The following is a 19877-nucleotide window of genomic DNA, read 5'->3' on the forward strand; positions in this document are numbered from 1 at the left end:
TAGATCGACATGTTTTTGAGTTTATGAGAAATAGCTTATGCAAATAAATAATGTTTTTTATGTTAATTCATAAGCTCTCATTAATTTTATTTTTATCTTTATAGGCTGTTTTTTATGAATTATATTGATTAACTTATAATTATACCTAAAAAATAAGTCTATTTATTTGCGTAAGTTATTTTAAAACTTATTACTAAGGTTATCAAAACCGGACCGGACCGGACCGGCCTGACCGTGAACCGGTCATGAAAACGGTTCGGTTTTGAGCAAAAAACGGATAGGAAATCGTCCGGCAAAAAAACACGTGAACAGGGGTCAAATTGGGTTGAATCGGCGAACCGGGCGGGCGGTTCAAGCGGTTTTGCAGTTTTTTTTTTATTTTTTTTTAAAAAAGGGCAAAACGACGTCGTTTTAATTTTTTTTTTAAAAAAAATCTGAAACAAAACAACGACGTTGTAGGAATAGGGAAATGTTTTTGTTTTTCATCTATTTTTCATTTGGTTTGAATTATAAATTTTATTTTATTTTGACTTGTGACATTTTATTTTTTTAATGTGTGAAATTATGAAATATTCAACAATTATTCATATATATTTAATTATATATTAATTAAAATATATATTTAATTAAAAACAGTTCGACCCCGATTGAACCCGGTCCGACCAATTGAACCTTGAACCGGTGAGCTCGCCGGTTTGATGACCGGTCCGGTTCTGACAACCTTGCTTATTACCAAATACTTCTCATTTTATCAAACAAACTTATAAGCTAGTCCAATAAGCTATAAACCAATTTTGTTGTCTTACCAAACACACCCTTAATCTCAAAAGAAGTGGGGAAAAAAGTTGTCTCAAAATTTGCCACAAAATAATATTTTGAAAATAAATATATTTTTTTGTTTTTGTTTTTAACTAATGTATCGGGGACATCTATTAACATACCTTATACTAATGACATATTTAAAATTAAAAATAAGGCCAATGTTGAACCATGTCCCAAAACACAGTTAAACATATTAATAAAAAAATTTCATCTTAAAACTCGTGCATTTAATATCTTAAAATATAACAAGTTATCTTTTTACGATTAATTTGATTTAATTTCTTTTTTTAGTATGATTAACCAGGTCGCTGTATAGCACCCTAAACATAATAATTTGAATGCATGCTAAAAATCTTGGTATCAAACACTATATATTTGCTAGACTTTAGACAAATTCTTATACATTTACAATGTCTTCCCTTATTTCAGCTGACTCTAATAATATTGTAGAGATTGAAGCAAGTAGCAGAGAGAAGGTATCAAGCAATAAAGGAGGAGAAGAAGAGAATGGAATTAGTTTGACATGGAAGGATCTATGGGTGACTGTTGCTGCTTCTTCTTCAAAAGGAAAGATGAAAGAAAGCAAATCAATTCTTGATGGTCTAACTGGTTATGCAAAACCAGGTCAACTTTTGGCCATAATGGGTCCTTCTGGTTGTGGAAAATCTACACTTCTTGATGCTTTAGCAGGTACATACATAATACTAGTAAACAGAACACAGTTTGCTGTAGCAGCAGGGTATTTTTTTTTCCTCGTTTTTCACCACCAGTATCCGGTCCATCGGACTGTTTAATCTAGTTCGGGAGTCAGTATGGCATGTGATGTGATTCAATTCTTCATTAGGTTTCAATGCATGTTGTAGTCTTTTTATTTGAAGTATGCATGTTGTAGTCATTGAACAAGTTAAAATATGATATTATATTACAGGGAGATTAGGTTCTAACACAAGACAATCAGGGGAGATTCTGATCAATGGCAACAAACAAGCATTGGCTTATGGATCCTCGGTATAAAATCTAGAATTCCTTAACAAAAACAAATTGTAAATAAACTACTCATTATGTAACAAAATATAAGTAAAAATACTCTAAAAAATCAAGTGTCTTTTATCTGATTTTTTATAATTACTAGTATCCGGCCCACCGGACCGCCTAATCTGGTTCGGGGGTAAGTTTTGGCTTCAAGTGGTTCCAACCCCCTCCCGATTGCAGTTGCTGGAGATCTTTGATCTGAATTTTGAACCAAATACATTTGATTTTTTGGACCTCGCTGCTTATATTTTATTACGGACCCAGTAGTTAGTTAGTCCATTAACCATTCTTTCAATTGATAATTGTATGTGATCTCACACAGGCATATGTCACACAAAATGATACATTATTAGGAACCTTAACTGTTAAAGAAGCAGTGTACTATTCAGCTCAACTTCAATTACCTGACACAATGTCAAAGCAAGAGAAGAAAGAGAGAGCTGACTTTACAATCAAGGAAATGGGTCTACAAGATGCAATTAACACAAGAATTGGAGGATGGGGTGTTAAAGGCATAAGTGGTGGTCAAAAAAGAAGAGTGAGCATTTGCATTGAGATCATAACACATCCAAGGCTTCTGTTTCTTGATGAACCAACAAAGTGGACTTGATAGTGCTGCTTCTTACTATGTCATGAAAAGAATAGTTTCCTTGAACAAAAAAGATGGAATTCAAAGGACTATTATTGCCTCAATCCATCAACCAGTACTGAAGTTTTTCAACTTTTCCATAATCTTTGTCTTTTATCTTTAGGTAAAACTATTTACTTTGGACCTGCTTCTGCTGCATCTGAGGTTAGGAACTAAACCAATTTTGTATCCATTATCATAAAATTTTATGTTAGTTTTCAATTATCATTGTTGACCACTGACTTGGTGATTAATGTTGTTTTTGTTTCAATGTAGTTTTTTGCTTCAAATGGTTTTCCTTGTCCTCCTCTCCAAAATCCATCTGATCATTTACTTAAAACTATAAACAAGGATTTTGATCAGGTAAGTTGATTAAGCAACAATAGAATTGATTTATAGTTTCATAGACTCCTTCTTCATCATTAGTATCATGGTTATCAATATCTTTCGATACATACGAGACATATCTAAATTCGATACAAAGTTGAGCTCAGTTGATATGAATCCTTAGAGTGGGTTTGGATGAGAGATTCTAGAAATTCAAGGGATTTTAAATACTAGGTAATTCAATTGATTCAATTGAATTCCCTTGATTTTCAAATTCTAGTGTTTGGATAAAGTGTTGAAATTCCATCAATTGTAAAATTCTTTGCTTGGATAATGTAACTGAATTTCCTTCATTTAATTTTATTTATTTTAATAAAATCGACCATAAACCCAAAAATTGGCGGAAAAACCTAAAATCGGTCAAAAACCATAAATCGGCTGAAAAACCTAAAATCGACCAGAACCCCTAAAATCGATATAAACTCTAAAATCGGCTGAAAACCCAAAAAAATAATCGAAAACCCAAAAATCGACCCTAAACCCAAAAAATCGGCCGAAAAACCTAAAATCGGCAAAAAACCCAAAAATCGACTATAAACCCTAAAATCGACCGAAAAACGAAAAATCGACCGAAAAACCCAAAAATCGACTATAAACCCTAATATCGGCCGAAAAATGGGTTTATAGTCAATTTTAGGTTTTTCGGCCGATTTTGGGGTTTATAGCCGATTTCAGGATTTTGGCTCGATTTTAGGTTTTCGGCCGAGTTTTTTGGGTTTAGGGACGGTTTTAGATTCTTCGGCCGATTTTTTGGATGTTGGCCGATTTTGGGTTTTCGGTCGATTTTTTGGGTTTTCGTCGATTTTTTGGGTTTTCCGCCGATTTTAGGGTTTATAGTCGATTTTTGGAATTTTGGCCGATTTTAGGGTTTTCTGCCGATCTTTCGGGTTGCCGGCCGATTTTAGGGTTTATAGTCGATTTTTTGGATTTTTTCCGATTTTAGGTTTTCGGCCGATTTTTTGGGTTTTCGGCCGATTTTAGGGTTTATAGTCGATTTTTTGGATTTTGGCCGATTTTTTGGGTTTTCGGCCGATTTTTTGGGTTTTCAGCCGATTTTAGAGTTTATAGTCAATTTTTGGAATTTTGGCCGATTTTAGGTTTTTCTGCTGATTTTTTGGGTTTTCGGCCAATTTTTGGGTTTATAGTCGATTTTTGGGCTTTTGGCCGATTTTAGGTTTTTTCTGCCGATTTTTTGGATTTTCGGCCGATTTAGCGTTTATCGTCGATTTTAGGTTTTTCGGCTAATTTTAGGTTTTACGATCAATTAGTAATTTTTAAAAGTTTATAGAGAGAAAGAATTTCAAATTCTTTGGTTTTAGGTGTCATTTTGAAATTCTCTAAATTTAACTTGAACAAAATCCTTCATAAATTTCCATCATTTTGAAAATTCTTCAAATTATCATCCAAACAATGGAATTCACCTCAAATCATTTAAATTCCCTCAAAACATTACTTTACCTCCAAAAATTCCCCCATCCAAACACACTCTTAGTGTGCAACTATTTTGCACATGGACCTCGATTCACTATGATGAATGAAAAATCTACAGTTTGAAAGAGAGTAAAATGAATCATTACCTAAATTTAGTGAATCCAAGCACTTATGTTTACTTAAAGATGTCTTTTTTCTTAGTAAAAAATCTTACGATTCACAATAAGATTCAACTCATGATTCAGAAAATAGTTCTTCCGGTTAACAATATGAGTCTCGATTTGGTAGCCACCACCGTTGCGGCTGCTCAACGGCATTCGCCACGTGACCACCTTTGTCTGGAAGACTTTCAACCCAAGGATCATGTCTAACCCTTCGTCAAACCATCAACTGTGATACAATTGTTGGGTCACGAGGGGGCAGCCAGGGGATCATCCACATTGAGCTTAAGAGCAACTATACAAGTGAGTTGGACACCACATCTTACCCAAAACCTTAAGTCATTAGGTTTATAAGTCACCTCACACTTGCCACAATAGGTACATACATAATAGTATTTTGCATAAATTAGACAAATCATTTTGATTTACGTTTCTATGCTAGGATATTGAAATGGATTTAGCAGAGATCAGCAGAACAATTTCCACAGTGTTGATAGTTGTATATGTGACTTTGGGCTTAGCTTGCATTGGGCCTAGTATGTGTCAAGCCCATTTGTGTTGCTTGTGTGCCAAGCTATATAAGCCAAGCTTTGTAATCACTTTGCTAATCAATGAGTAACAATTGAGTTGGTTACAACAAACTTTTTCAGTTACAACAAGTGGTATCTAGAGCCTTTCAATAGGGCCTAGCTCCAAGAACCGCAGTTTTGGAGTTGTAACCGTTTTCCACCGCCGTAACGGTTGTTCTTTTCTTTCTTCTCCGGCGAAGCATCGCCTTATCTGCAATTTCTTTCTTTTCTTCAGCTTCTTGATTCAACAATGGCAGAACAATCGCACTATCTGCAGCCTACAGTTCCCAAATTTGATGGATATTACGAGCATTGGTCAATGCTCATGGAGAATTTGCTTCGATCAAAGGAGTTTTGGTCGTTAATTGAGAATGGTGTTAGCATAGCACCAGCAAACGCAACTGCAGAACAAGTGCGTCTTGCAAATGAAAGCAAACTCAATGATCTCAAGGTAAAGAATTATCTCTTCCAATCCATTGATCGCACAATAATGGAGACTATACTCAATCGAGAAACTGCAAAGGATATTTGGGAAGCTATGAAGAGAAAGTATCAAGGCACAACGAAGGTGAAAAGGGCTCAGTTGCAAGCAATTAGGCGTGAATTTGAACTACTAGAGATGAAAGAAAGTGAATCTGTGGATGAGTACTTTTCAAGAACACTAACAATAGCAAATCGCATGACAGCTAGTGGTGAAACTGTGCAGCAAGTCACCATAGTGGAAAAGATACTGAGATCTTTAGCTCCAAGATTCAACTATGTTGTGTGCTCCATTGAGCAATCTACCAATGTGGCTGAACTATCAGTTGAGGAACTGCAGAGTAGCCTTTTGGTACAAGAACAAAGAATGCGTGGTCAACAAGAAAGTAGTGTTGAACAAGCACTTAAAATTTCCAATGGTGGAAGAGGTGCTGGTAATGGAAGAGGTAGAGGTCGAGGTAGAGGGAGAGGTGGCAGAGGTAGGCAAAATTTGGAGACTATTGAATGCTTCAAATGTCATAAACTAGGTCATTATCAAAATTCTTGTCCAGATTGGGGAGACAATGTCAACTACACTGAATTCTATGAAGAAAAAGAAACCTTATTAATGGCAAGAACTGATAAAGATCATGAGATTAGAGAAGAAATTTGGTACTTAGACACAGGCTGCAGCAACCATATGATTGGTCAAAAAGACTGGTTATATGATTTTGATTCTTCATTCAAAGATTCAGTGAAATTAGGTAATGATACCAAGATGTCTGTCATGGGAAAGGGTAATGTGAAACTTTTCATCAATGGAAAGATTCATGTAATTACCATGTATACTATCTCCCAGGCCTCACCACAAATCTGCTAAATGTTGGGCAACTGCAAGAAAAGAAAGTAACTGTTGTGTTCAAAGATAATATGTGCAAGGGATATCATGATGAAAATGGTTTGATATTCTCTACTCAAATGACTGCAAATAGAATGTTTCTAATTTCAGCACCAGTCATAATGCCAATGTGTATGCAATTCTCCAAACAAGAAAGAACTCAGTTGTGGCACAATAGATATGGACATTTGAGTGTGAATGGCCTGAAATTACTAACCAAACTTGATATGGTCAATGGTTTGCCTGAATTAGAAGATATGGAAGGAAGATGCACGGATTGCTTGTCAGGCAAGCAACAAAGAGAAGCAATTCCAAAGCAGGCAAAATGGAGAGCCACTGAAAAACTTCAACTGATACATTCTGATATCTGTGGACCTATAAATCCAAGCTCTAATGGAGGAAAAAGGTACTTTATAACCTTTACAGATGATTATAGTAGAAAGACTTGGGTTTATTTGCTGAAAGAAAAATCAGAAGCTTTTGAAAATTTCAAAAATTTTAAAGCATTAGTTGAAAATGAGAGTGGTAACAAGATACAATGCTTGAGGACTGACAGAGGAGGTGAATATACCTCCAATGCTTTTGATGAATTTTGCACCTCTCAAGGCATTAAAAGACAACTCACTGCAGCCTACACTCCACAGCAAAATGGAGTGTCTGAAAGAAAAAATAGAACACTCTTGAACATAGTTAGAAGCATGCTAGCTAGTAGAAATGTACCAAAAAGGTTTTGGCCTGAAGCAGTAAAATGGAGTACACATATTATGAATAGAAGCCCAACTGTGTCAGTCAAGAATATGACTCCTGAAGAATGTTGGAGTGGTATTAAACCATCTGTTGCACATTTCAGGGTATTTGGATGCATTGCTTTTGCTCATGTACCAGATAGTCAAAGGAAGAAATTGGACAACAAAAGCATCAAATGTGTTCATTTAGGCATAAGTGATGAATCAAAGGCCTACAAGCTGTACAATCCAGTTGATAAAAAGGTAATAATAAGCAGAGATGTTGTATTTGATGAATCAAAAGCATGGAATTGGGACAATAAGCTGAAAGAAAGTGATGGAAATGAAGTTCTAGTTGACTCTGATGAAATCACAGCTACTATTGATGAACCTGTTGAGCCTCAGGTTACTCATGAACCTCATGATCCTCCCTTGTCCAGCTCAGATATGGACATTGGATATGAGAGTACAGATGCAGAAGATGAAAGTTCGGATGAAAACACTACAAGAAAAACATGATTTATTGGGGGCCAAAAACCATCATAAAGTGCTCAAAACCGCCAAAAAGTAACTATTTACTGGCGGCCAAAATACGCCAGAAAATTGCTCGTTGGTAAATTTATTGGCGGCCTAAACCGCCAGTACACATATTTATTGGCGGCCTAAGCCGCCACTTTGTAAAAGCAGTATTTTTGAATTTATTGACGGTCTGGACCGCCACAAACCAAAAGCTGTAACATTGATAAATTTATTAAGGGCCAGAGCCGCCACTAACTAAAAGTAACGTTAAAAAAAACAATTATGTATTGAATTTATTTTATTTATTATTTTATAAACAGATTTATTTATATTTAATAATTTTAAAGAAAAGTTTATCATCATCATCCTGTGAAATAGCTGGCAACTTTCACCTTTACTATTTTAATTTCTTCAAAGAAAAGTTCATAAGTTCATCTCCTCAGTATCTTCAAATCTTCATCGCCACCCCTCAGTCTCAAATTCTTTGATCTCCTCTTCTTCAACCAAAGCAATTTTATGAAGAATTGGCTTGAGGATGACAAACACAAAAATTGGGTTTGCAGAAATTGTAGATCGAAGATGAATATGAACATAGTGAGAAGCATCGATCCATTCGTGGTGTTGGAGAAACTGGGTTTGCAGAAACTGGGTTCTTTTTTCTAGAAAGAAATTCACCTTTTTAGATCTAAAGTTGTGTTGTTTGATTTTGATCAAAATTGTTTTTGGGTTTGTTTGAAGGAGATGTTTATGGGTTTGATTTTGATTCTATCAAATTGTGTTTGAAATATTTATGATGTTATTGTTGAATGGTGTAAGAGGCTTTGTTTTGAGAAATCAGTGAAAGAGGAACAGGAATAGGAATCAAACGAGAACAAGGGGAAAGAGGCTTTGTTTTATAGATTATTCATGGTGTGTTTTTTTTTTTTTTTGAATGCTGCAAAATATTTATTAAAGAGGTATCTATGCACAAGATGTGCAAAAGAAGTTCAAAAAAGAAATACAAATCGCAGCACAAAAACAGAAGATAAGAAGGAAACTATGAGTCAAGAAGAGGGAATGGTGGTGATTGTGTTATGCTTTTTTCTTAGTCTTTGGTGGTCAATTCGTGCATTTCTTTTTTTAATTTCTAAACATTTTGCGGCGGCTTAAGCCGCCAGTATGTTATGGACGATTTATTGGCGGTTTGGGCCGTCACTATATGGAACAGTATAGTCAATTTACTGGCGGTTTAGACCGTCACTAAATTACTGGCGGCCTAAGCCGCCACTAAGTTATACGTCCTTTAAAAAATATTATTTTTTAATTTTGTGAGGGTTTTTTCTCACTTACTGGCGGTTTAGGCCGCCAATAACTTACTGAGGGCTTAAACCCTCAATAAGTGTTATTTGAATCCGCCAATAAATTGAGGTATTCTTGTAGTGAAATGGTAATCAACTGGAGCCTAGAATAAGGAGACTTCCAAGTCACTTCAAAGACTTTGTGATGGGTGCAGAGATTGACAATGAGCAAGAATTGCAGAATTTGGCTGTCTATAGCAGTAGTGAAGATCCATGCACTCATGATGAGGCTTGCAAGCATCAAGTTTGGAAAGATGCTATGGATGCTGAGATAAAAGCTATAGAAGACAATAACACTTGGGAATTGTCAGTCTTACCTGAAGGGATGAAAGCAATTGGAGTGAAATGGATTTATAAAACAAAGTATAATGAAATGGGTCAAATTGACAAACACAAGGCAAGATTAGTAGCTAAAGGCTACACTCAGAAGTATGGTATAGACTATAGTGAGGTCTTTGCACCTGTTGCCAGATGGGAAACCATTAGAACAGTGCTAGCTTTGGCTGCAAGCAAGGGATGATGTGTCTACCAGCTAGATGTAAAGAGTGCATTCTTACATGGTGAGTTGACTGAAGACATCTATGTAGAACAACCAGCAGGTTATCTAAAGAGTGACAGTAAGCAGGTGTATAAGTTGAGAAAAGCTTTGTATGGACTTAAACAAGCCCCTAGAGCCTGGTATAGCAAGATTGAAGCTCACTTTTTAAGTGAAAAATTTGAAAAGTGTCCTGTTGAACACACTTTGTTTGTCAAGAAGGTAGATAATAATGATGGTATTCTCATTGTTAGTATATATGTAGATGATCTAATTGTCACTGGTAACAATCTAGTTCACATCAATACCTTCAAGCAATCAATGATGAATAGATTTACAATGTCAGATTTGGGAAAAATGAAGTACTTTTTAGGAGTGGAGGTTTGTCAAACTGATGATGGAATTTTCATCCATCAGATGAAATATGCTTCTGAGATACTAAGCAAGTTTGGCATGGAGAACTGTAATGCAGTAAGTAGTCCAATTGTGCCTGGTTGCAAGTTGGTGAAAAATGAAACAGGAAAAGCAAGTGATGAGAAAAGATACAAGCAGATAGTTGGTAGCCTGATGTATTTGCTAGCAACAAGACCTGATTTGGCCTTCTCAGTGTGTCTTGTAGCTAGATTTATGGATAGACCAACAGAGATTCATGAAGCTGCATTGAAAAGAATCTTGAGATATGTTAAAGGGACAGCTGGTTATGGAGTGTTGTACAAGAAAACTAGTGATGAACTGCAGTTAAGTGCTTGGACTGACTCAGACTATGCTGGAGATCTAGATGATAGGAAGAGTACATCTGGATATTTGTTTATGCTTGGAAGTGGTGCCATTTCTTGGTCTTCAAGAAAGCAACCTATAGTAACTCTGTCTACTACTGAAGCAGAATTTGTTGCAGCAGCCTCCTGCTCATGCCAGTGTGTTTGGCTTGGTAATGTGTTGAAGCATCTAAGGATAAGTCAGAAGAATACAACCATCATCAACTGTGATAACAGTTCTTCAATCAAGCTTTCAAAAAACCCTATTTTACATGGCAGATGTAAACATATTGATGTCAGATTTCACTTCCTTAGAGATCTTGCAAAGGATGGCATCATTGAGCTGGTTCACTGCAGAACTCAAGACCAGCTTGCTGACATTATGACAAAACCATTGAAGCTTGATACATTCTGTGACCTTAGAAGCAAAATGGGAATGGCAGATTTTGTATGCTTAACCTGATGTTTAGTATTTTGTGTATAAACTGATTTTTAGTATTTGTGTTTGTAGAAATCAGTTTAAGGGAGGGTATGTTGATAGTTGTATATGTGACTTTAGGCTTAGCTTGCATTGGGCCTAGTATGTGTCAAGCCCATTTGTGTTGCTTGTGTGCCAAGCTATATAAGCCAAGCTTTGTAATCACTTTGCTAATCAATGAGTAACAATTGAGTTGGTTACAACAAACTTTTTCAGTTACAACACACAGAACAAGCAATTGGTATCCTTGTGAGCTCATATGAATCATCTGAAAGAAACCAAGAAGTTAAAAATGAAGGAGCAATACTCTCTAATAAGGTATCTTCTAAATTTGATCTAAAGTTAATTATTATTATGTAATAAACAAAATATTGACATGAAACTTTGATGGATGTTTTAGGATAAAAGTTCAACATACAAGAAGAAAGAACATGCTGGCTTCCTTAATCAATGCTTAGTTCTTACAAGAAGATCTTTTGTGAACATGTTTCGTGATCTTGGCTATTTCTGGTTACGCCTTGGCATATATATTGCATTGTGTATAAGTTCAGCAACTATCTTTAATGGTTTGGATATAAGTTATGGCTCAATTCAGGTAATTAACAATGTCAAAGTATACTATATGGCTAACCTAATTAATGTTGCTTTAATTGACCTTAAATTTTGCTAATATCTTCTAATTTTGCATACTACTTGTTATTTTTCAGGATAGAGGTTCGTTACTTATGTGAGAAATTCTTAGGTGAGTCTTCACCTATACATTAATTATTGGGCACAACCAATTAAATCATTACAACTCATTAACATATTAAATAATTAAAAATAATTAATTGAATATTAATAAAACAAAATCTAAACCAAATCTAGAAAAATAGGAAGAAAAAAAAAGTCATGTGTTATATTTTTTTTTCTTCTTCCAGATTGTTATTAATTTATGTTCCCTCCCAATTTTTTCAATGTGTTGCAAACACTGATATTTCTTTTTAGAAAATCAATAATTTTTTTCAGTCTTATATTTCTTGAAACGTTGGGGTTATTGAAACTATTATGGTTGAATTTGATTTTTTTTATAGAAAGTGGTCCGATTTGATAAAAAAAAATAGCGGATAGTTTTGATAAGTTAGCTTATAACGGATGAACTTATATATATTTGATTAAATTTGTAGTGTATAATAAAATTAACGAATGATCCTGTCAAAAATAAAATAAAATTAACGATTGAATTAGTTTATAGATATGAAATGACATAAAAATAAAATATAATTAATTCATATTTAATTTTTTTCAAATAAAAATTTGGGAGGAAAAATAATATGCTATAAGCAAAAAATTTGCACGTAAAAACAATACATTTCTTTTTTTAACAAAATGCCTAATTAGTCTTTTGGTTCTTAAAGATATTTTTGGTTTCGCAATGGTCCCTTAAAGAAAAAAAGGTCTGGATTGGTCCCTTAAAGACACATATGTTTCTCAATTGGTCCTTTCCGTCAATTTTTTTATAAAAAACGTTAGTTTTCGTTGACTGAATTGTGGATGTCATTAAGTGTAAGTGGTCCACCAAAAACCTTATTAATTTTTAAAATTTTAACCAGTGAAATTTTTTGTTATATTTGGAGTTAAAATTTAACGAAAATGACCAATATGGCAAACATATATGTCTTTAAGGGACTAATCCGGGTCTTTTTTTCTTTAAAGGAGCAATCCGGACATTTTTTTTTTTAAGCGACCATTGTGAAACCTAAAATGTCTTTAAAGGGACGAATAGACTAATTAAGCCTTAACAAAACTATACAAGAGAATTTATTTCCTTATTTTTCAGATTTTGTAAAGATTTGTTTTATTAATATTCTATTACTTATTTTTAATTATTAATGACTTGTAATAATTTAAGGTGAATTCTTCGGTACACATATTATGTGGCAATGTACCGGTACATTGCTGATGTGTTTACCAAATCAAAAACATTTAATGCAGATTTTGTTTCTTTATTAAATTTTTTATATTAAACACTACTTTTTAAAATTTGCAAATATATCCATCACATAAATATAATCATCAATCATATTCCACAATAAATCAAAGCATGTATCAAATCTTCCAACCCAAATTTTCACTTTTTTTTTTTAACAAGATTCAAATATTTTAATATTTACTCCAATTTTTTTAATTATTATAATATCCTATAAAATAATATGATTTTAGTATTGTGTATTTTCTAAAGAAAGAAACGTATGACTTTAACAAATTTTTTAATTATTATTATTATGAGTGGATGATTTTAATATTTCTATATTATTACCTTTTAAAATAATATTTTAATATTATTAGTTTATAAAGATTAATATTTATTTTCTGTTTAACCATTAATATATATATATATATATTAAAATACATTTATTTATTTGTACAAAAAAAATAATTTATGTTAATTTTGCGTAATATTAATTGTTAATTTTTAGTGATTCGTAATATTTTATTTGGTTAAATAAGTTTTTTATCGCTGCAAAGTTACTGAATTTAATTTTTTATCTTCTCCACAAAATATTTATGCATGTAATTTTTTTTATTTACAATAGAGCTTAGGATCGATCCCACGACCTCTAACATACTAAAGCAAACCTAGTATGCATGTAATTTTAATCATGTTGTTAAGTCGATGTGTATTTATGATGATTTTGCAAAATATGTATAGAGCATTATAAAAAGTTTGTCCAAAAATTAGGAGCTCAAAATTTAATTTTTAGGTCAAAGTATTCGTTACTTTTATCTTTTTTTTTTTATTTATTAAATTCATATTTAATTCATCTCATTTTAAAAAATACTAAAATTTTTGTAAATGAAATTTTTATATCAATAAAGAAATGTTTGATTGTCAAAATTTAAATTCATAAGTATTTGTTAGTTCAATTAGGTTATATTGAACGACTTGATTGAGAAAAATTGAATTCCTTAATTAAAAACAAGTATAATTAGTTAGGTTTTGCATATGAACTGTGTTTCAAGTTGAAGAGTTTGATATATAAATTTTGATTTTTTTAGTCACAGTCGGCATTATTAGTTGAGACTTAATAGTCAGGTTATATATGAACTAAGTTTTTTGAGTCACAGGAAATCCAACTAGTTGATATTGAACCATTATCTTGCTGAAAGTTTGAATCCTATGTGTGTCATTCCAATTAAGTGATATTGGATTGTTTGAGAAAAAAATTGATCCACGAGGGATTCTTTTTTTAAAAAAAGAAACTCGGTATCCGATCCTAGGACCGACTAATCCGAGACGACCAATCTCACCGCCCACTTGCACGGCCCCATATAAAGCCATAGTTTTTTTTTGCTCTGTACGAACTATCCCACCGAAATTGGCACACGAAGGAATCGAACCTAACACCTTGAGAGGTGCATACTCCAATGACCCAAGCCAACACCACTAAACCAACCCAAGTGGGTTTCCATGAGGGATTCTTAAGTAACTGTTAGTCCGATTAGTTTTTTTTTTGTTGTTATTTTAGTCGGTTCAGTTAATTGAGATTTAGGTCCCCGTTTGGATTAGCTTATTTTTGAGCATATGCAAACAGTTTATGCAATATAAATTATGTTATAAATTATGTTTTATGTTATTTTATAAGTTCACACTAGTGAAAATTGTATTTTTATAACCTATTTTATCATAAACTACCTTGACAAACTTATAATAATACGTAAAAATTGCATAAGCTGCTTGCATGAACTAAAAAATAAGCCAATCCAAACGGACCCTTAATCATTATTTATTTGCAAAATATATAACTTACCAACAAGACAAATGATATTTTGTAAATTAAATTTGTTTGTTTTTATATTATATTAATGTTTTGTTTTATATTGTTAAAAAAAAAAGCCTAAACCTTGCGTCAAGAAAAATAAATAAAGCATAAACCTAATACTAAAACAAGATCCCTAATGTCATTCCGCTGTCGCGCACAATAAACAAAAATCAATAAAAAAATTTAACTTTGATTTTTTTTTTCTCTTTAAAATACTACTATTCTAAGCAAAAATCAATAACATCTTCAATTTTTTTTCTTTAGAAATACTACCCTTCTAAATAAAAATTAACATCTTTTAACTTTTATTTTCTTCAAAAATGCAACCGTTCAATATATAATCATGGTATCGGTTATACAAATTCACACAACAAAATACAGTGTAGTGAAGAAAATGCATTATCATGACAAATTAGACGGTTTCTATTCTCAAATTTTTGTCTTAAAACCAAGCCACTTGCCCACTTCAAATTTATCATGATACTTCTATTCTCTCTAATTTTCGGTTCCAAAATTCTTCAGTTTTGTGTTTTACTGTAACCCACTTGCAAAAACAAACATAAGGACAATTTTCTATGAACCCTAATAACCTAAAACAAAAAAATCCAACACCCAAAAATTGAAAAACCACGAAATTGAGATATGAAAAAAAAAATGAACTTTATGAGAAATTGAAAGAAAGACATCATAATTTTTTGTTCTTAAAGAAAGGCATCAGAATGAATTCAAGGGGTGCTATACTTTCAAAAAATAAAAGAAATTGATGTAAAAAAAAATATACGCATATTAAATCCCTAAAAATAAGTATCCAAAAAAAAAGAAAGAAAGGAGAACAAAGACACACGAGAGAGAGAGAGAGAGAGAGAGAGAGAGAGAGAGAGAGAGAGAGAGAGAGAGAGAGAGAGAGAGAGAGAGAGAGAGAGAGAGAGAGAGAGAGAGAGAGAGAGAGAGAGAGAGAGAGAGAGAGAGAGAGAAGAGACATGTTTAAGGAATTTTGATTTCTTTTGAAATTATGGAAACATGTTTTAAGGTTTCTAAATTACAATAATCCCCAATTTGAAATTTTTGTAAACTAAAAGAGTAATTTAGGAAACTTCTATTTAAAGAAATCTTTAAAATGACTTGTTAAATTATCATTATATGTGGACCAATTAAAATTATACACATCAACGATGTACCGGTACACATCCACATAATATGTGTACCGGAGTGCTCACCATAATTTAATTGGTTGTGTCTAATCATTAATGTTTAGGTGTAGACTCACCTAAGAATTTCTCTACTTATGTTTGTGTTTTCATTCCTTACTTTCATGACCATTGGTGGATTCCCTTCATATGTGGAGGAGATGAAGGTATAATTCAAAGTTTCAAACATTTACATTTTTCTTAAAAAAATAAAATTTAATTGCTGGATACTTCTTCGATACGTACTGAAAATAGTCTGAGACATATTTATCGGTGTCGGATACGGTATTTGACGCGATACTTAGACAATTTTTGAGTATCGAGGTTTCCTAGGGTTTAATAATATGCTATTAATTTGTTTAGGTATTTGAACTTGAAAGACTAAATGGACATTATGGTGTGACCGCATATGTGATTGGGAACATATTTTCATCTATGCCATATTTGTTGATGGTTTCACTGATTCCTGGAGCTATAGCATATTTCCCTCCTGGTCTTCAAAATGGATATGAACATTTTCTATATTTTATTTGTGCTCTATTTTGTTGTCTAATGTTAGTAGAGAGTCTTATGATGATAGTTGCAAGCATTGTTCCTGATTTTCTAATGGGAATCATAACTGGTGCTGGAATTCAAGGAATGATGATGTTGGCTGGTGGATTCTTTAGATTGCCAAATGATCTTCCAAAGCCATTTTGGAGATATCCTATGTTCTATATTTCATTCCATAGATATGCTTTTCAAGGATCTTATAAAAATGAGTTTGAAGGACTCAAATTTAATAAAGATGATGAAATCGGTGGTTACATTAGTGGTGAAGATATTTTGAGAAATAAATATCATTTAGATATGGGTTATTCAAAATGGATTGATCTTGGAATATTGTTGGGTATGATTGTTCTGTATAGAGTTTTGTTTTTGATTATTATCAAAACTACTGAGAAGTTGAAACCTATTGTTGTATCTTATATGTCAATGTCTCATAAGAAAACATTACAAGTCTTGAAGAATTCTAGTGCCACTCCTTTATATAGAGAGATTGTATAATTAAATATGTATTCAATGGTGTCTTCTTTCAAGTTATGTTTTTTTAATGAGAAATTGAATATGTAATTTCAAGCAAATAAGTAAATAGATTCTACTCAACATACTGCCAACAATATGGATGGATGAGATTCAAATGGCTCGGTAGAAAGCATACATGCAACTTAATACTTACTATTGTTGTTTCCAAATTAAATGTAACTGTCATTGTTTGTCACATTTAAAAATTAGTCAAAATTTGTTATAAAAATAATAAAAAATAAATTGTGACTTTTATTTTTTATAAAGATGATTGGAAGAAGCAGTTTCTTTGTGCCTTCCTTTTGGTGTTTGAGCCTTTGCATCTGTGTGGTGGTGGTTTCTTGTTTCCTGCTATCATAATAAGAGGCTGCTGATTCAAAAAAAGAGATTGATGTGAGCGTTTGGTTTTATGAGTTTTTGGTTTGGTGGGTGGAATATTATGAGATTGATGTAAACCTTAAGAATTTAAATTTAGGATTTTTAGGTTTTAAAATTGAAGATGAAGAAAAGAAGGGTGAAAAAAAAAAGAAAAACTAATTTAGCCTTAATTGTTTAAGGAAAGTTTTAAAAAAGAGGTACTAGGCTCCTAGACTAAATTAATGCAAGCAGCGCCCTATATGTTAAAAAAATGGTGAATTCTTCGGTTCACATATTATGTGGATGTGTACCGGTACATCGCTGATGTGGTTAACAAGTAATATAGTAATTAATGCAAATTTGTCAACAAAAAAAAATTAATGCATATTTTGTTTCTTTATTAAGTTTTTTATATTAAACACTACTTTTTAATATTGGCAAATGTATCCTTCCTTAATATATCAAACCATGAATCATATCTTTCAACTTATATATGATTTTCAACAAATTCAAATATTTTAATATTATTCTAATATCTTATGAATAATATTATTTTAGTATTTTGTATTTTCTTAAAAATTAAAATATGATTTTAATAACTTTTTTAATTATTCAAACAAAAAAACTTTTAAAATTATTAATATGATTGATCCAACTACGATTTTAATATTTCAATATTATTACCTTTAATTTTTTTTTAATATTATTAGTTTATAAAGATTAATATTCATTTACCACCTAATCATTAGTGCATATAATTATTAAAAAATATTTATTTTTTAGTAAAAAAAACTTAATTTTTTTAATATGTATATATTTATTGTAATATTGTTAATTTTTAGTGATTCATTATATTTTACAGGGTTAAATAAGTTTGTTATCGATACAAAATTACTAAATTTAATTTTTCATCTTCATAAGAAAATGTCATGTTTTGATCCTCACAAAATATTTATGCATGCAATTTTGGTCATGTTGTAAAGTTGATGTATATTTCTGATGATTTTGCAAATATGTATAGCGAATTATAAAAAGTTTGTCCAAAAGTAAGGAGAACAAAATTTGATTTCTAGGTCAAAATATTCGTTACTTTTATCTTGATATTTTGATTTACAAAATTCATATTTAATTCGTCTCATATTAAAAAATACTAAAGTTTTGTAAATGAACTTTTGATATTGTTCTAGACATGCTTAATTGTCGAAATTTAAATTCATAAGTTATTGTTAGTCCAATTAAGTGATATTGAACGACTTGATTGAGAAAAATTGAATTCTTTAATAAAGTAAGTATAATTAGTTAAGTTTGCATATGAACTATGTTTCAAGTTGAAGGGTTTGATCTAAATTTTTTGATTTATGTTGACACAATTGACATTATTAGTCGAGACTTAATAGTCATTTCATTTGAACTATGTTTTTTTAAGTCATAGTTAATCTAACTAGTTGAGGTTGAATTGTTTGATTTTAGAATTTGAATTCTTAAGTGTTTCTCATTCCCACTTGGTCAAGTTGAATAGTGAGATTGAGAATGTTTGATCTCCTTAGTTCCTTTCAGTCTAATTGGTTGTGACTTAACAATCCTTTCATAAAAACTAGGTTTCTGGTGTAATAGTTCGTCCAACAATATGAGATTGAACTGTTAGCTAGAATGTTGAAATTCACCTTTTTAAGTGTTTATCATTTCAATTAGGTCAAGTTGAATAGATTAACTGAGATGAATTGATTCCCTATGTCACAATTGAGAAAATTAGTTGAGACTTAACACTCATTTCATATGAATTACGTTTCTTGAGTCATAGTTAATCTAACAAGTTGATGTTGAACTGTTACATTGTCGACATTTAAATTCTTAAGTGTTTTACATTTCAATTTGGTCAATTTATTTCTTTGGTTCTTATCGATAGAATTGGTAGCAACTTAATAATCCTTTTCTAATAACTAGGTTTTTGATTCACAAGTAATCCAATTAGTTGACATCGAAATATTATATTGCTAAAAATTTAAATGTCATGGGTCTCGTTCCAATTAGGTGGTATTGAATTGTTTGAGAAAAAAATTAAAACGAAACACGTACAATACAACTGAAGTTGTCCTGTCAAGTCCCTTAAGTTTTAGCATATCAAATGCACCCTTAATCATAGTTGGTAGAATTACTTTTTTTTTTTTTTTTTAAGAATCACACACTACATGAAAACCTCAATTTTCTAATAAAACTTGTTGAAGGCTTAAGTAAGTAAAGCCCTCAAACTTATTAGGGGGCTTCTATGGTACATATGAAAAAAATTCAATCTACCGGTACATTAGATCAATTAATTAATAATTATTTATTAAATAAAAAAATTAGTTGCCGATTATTGTATTTCAGAGATAATAATTTCATAAGAAAAGACACAATTTCAATATTTTATAAGCAATACACAAACGTTTTTACATTTTTTCATAAAAAAAAAATCAATATTGACTATTATGAGTGATAAAATTTTTATTTTTTTTTATAATTTTGATAAATAGTATTTAGTTATTATAATATTTTAAATGATAAAAAATGATTTATTTTGGAAAAATATTCATTTACCTAATAATTTAATGATCTAATATATCGGAAAAATATTCATTTACCTAATAGAGGTCTGGATAGGTCGGGTTCAATTTGAAAGCGACTCGCAGGTTTTAACTGAAGCTATTCGAACGAGGCATAGTGATAATTCGGAATTTAGTTTAATTGTT

General features: G+C 31.7%; 1 pseudogene; it reads left to right on the forward strand.

Annotated features, from left to right (window-relative positions):
* Positions 1-1232: 1232 nt before the first annotated feature.
* On the forward strand, positions 1233-16866 carry LOC123914623 (annotated as a pseudogene).
* Positions 16867-19877: the final 3011 nt, after the last annotated feature.

The sequence above is a fragment of the Trifolium pratense genome, linkage group LG3, assembly GCF_020283565.1.
Source record: "Trifolium pratense cultivar HEN17-A07 linkage group LG3, ARS_RC_1.1, whole genome shotgun sequence".
Classification (NCBI taxonomy): domain Eukaryota; kingdom Viridiplantae; phylum Streptophyta; class Magnoliopsida; order Fabales; family Fabaceae; genus Trifolium; species Trifolium pratense.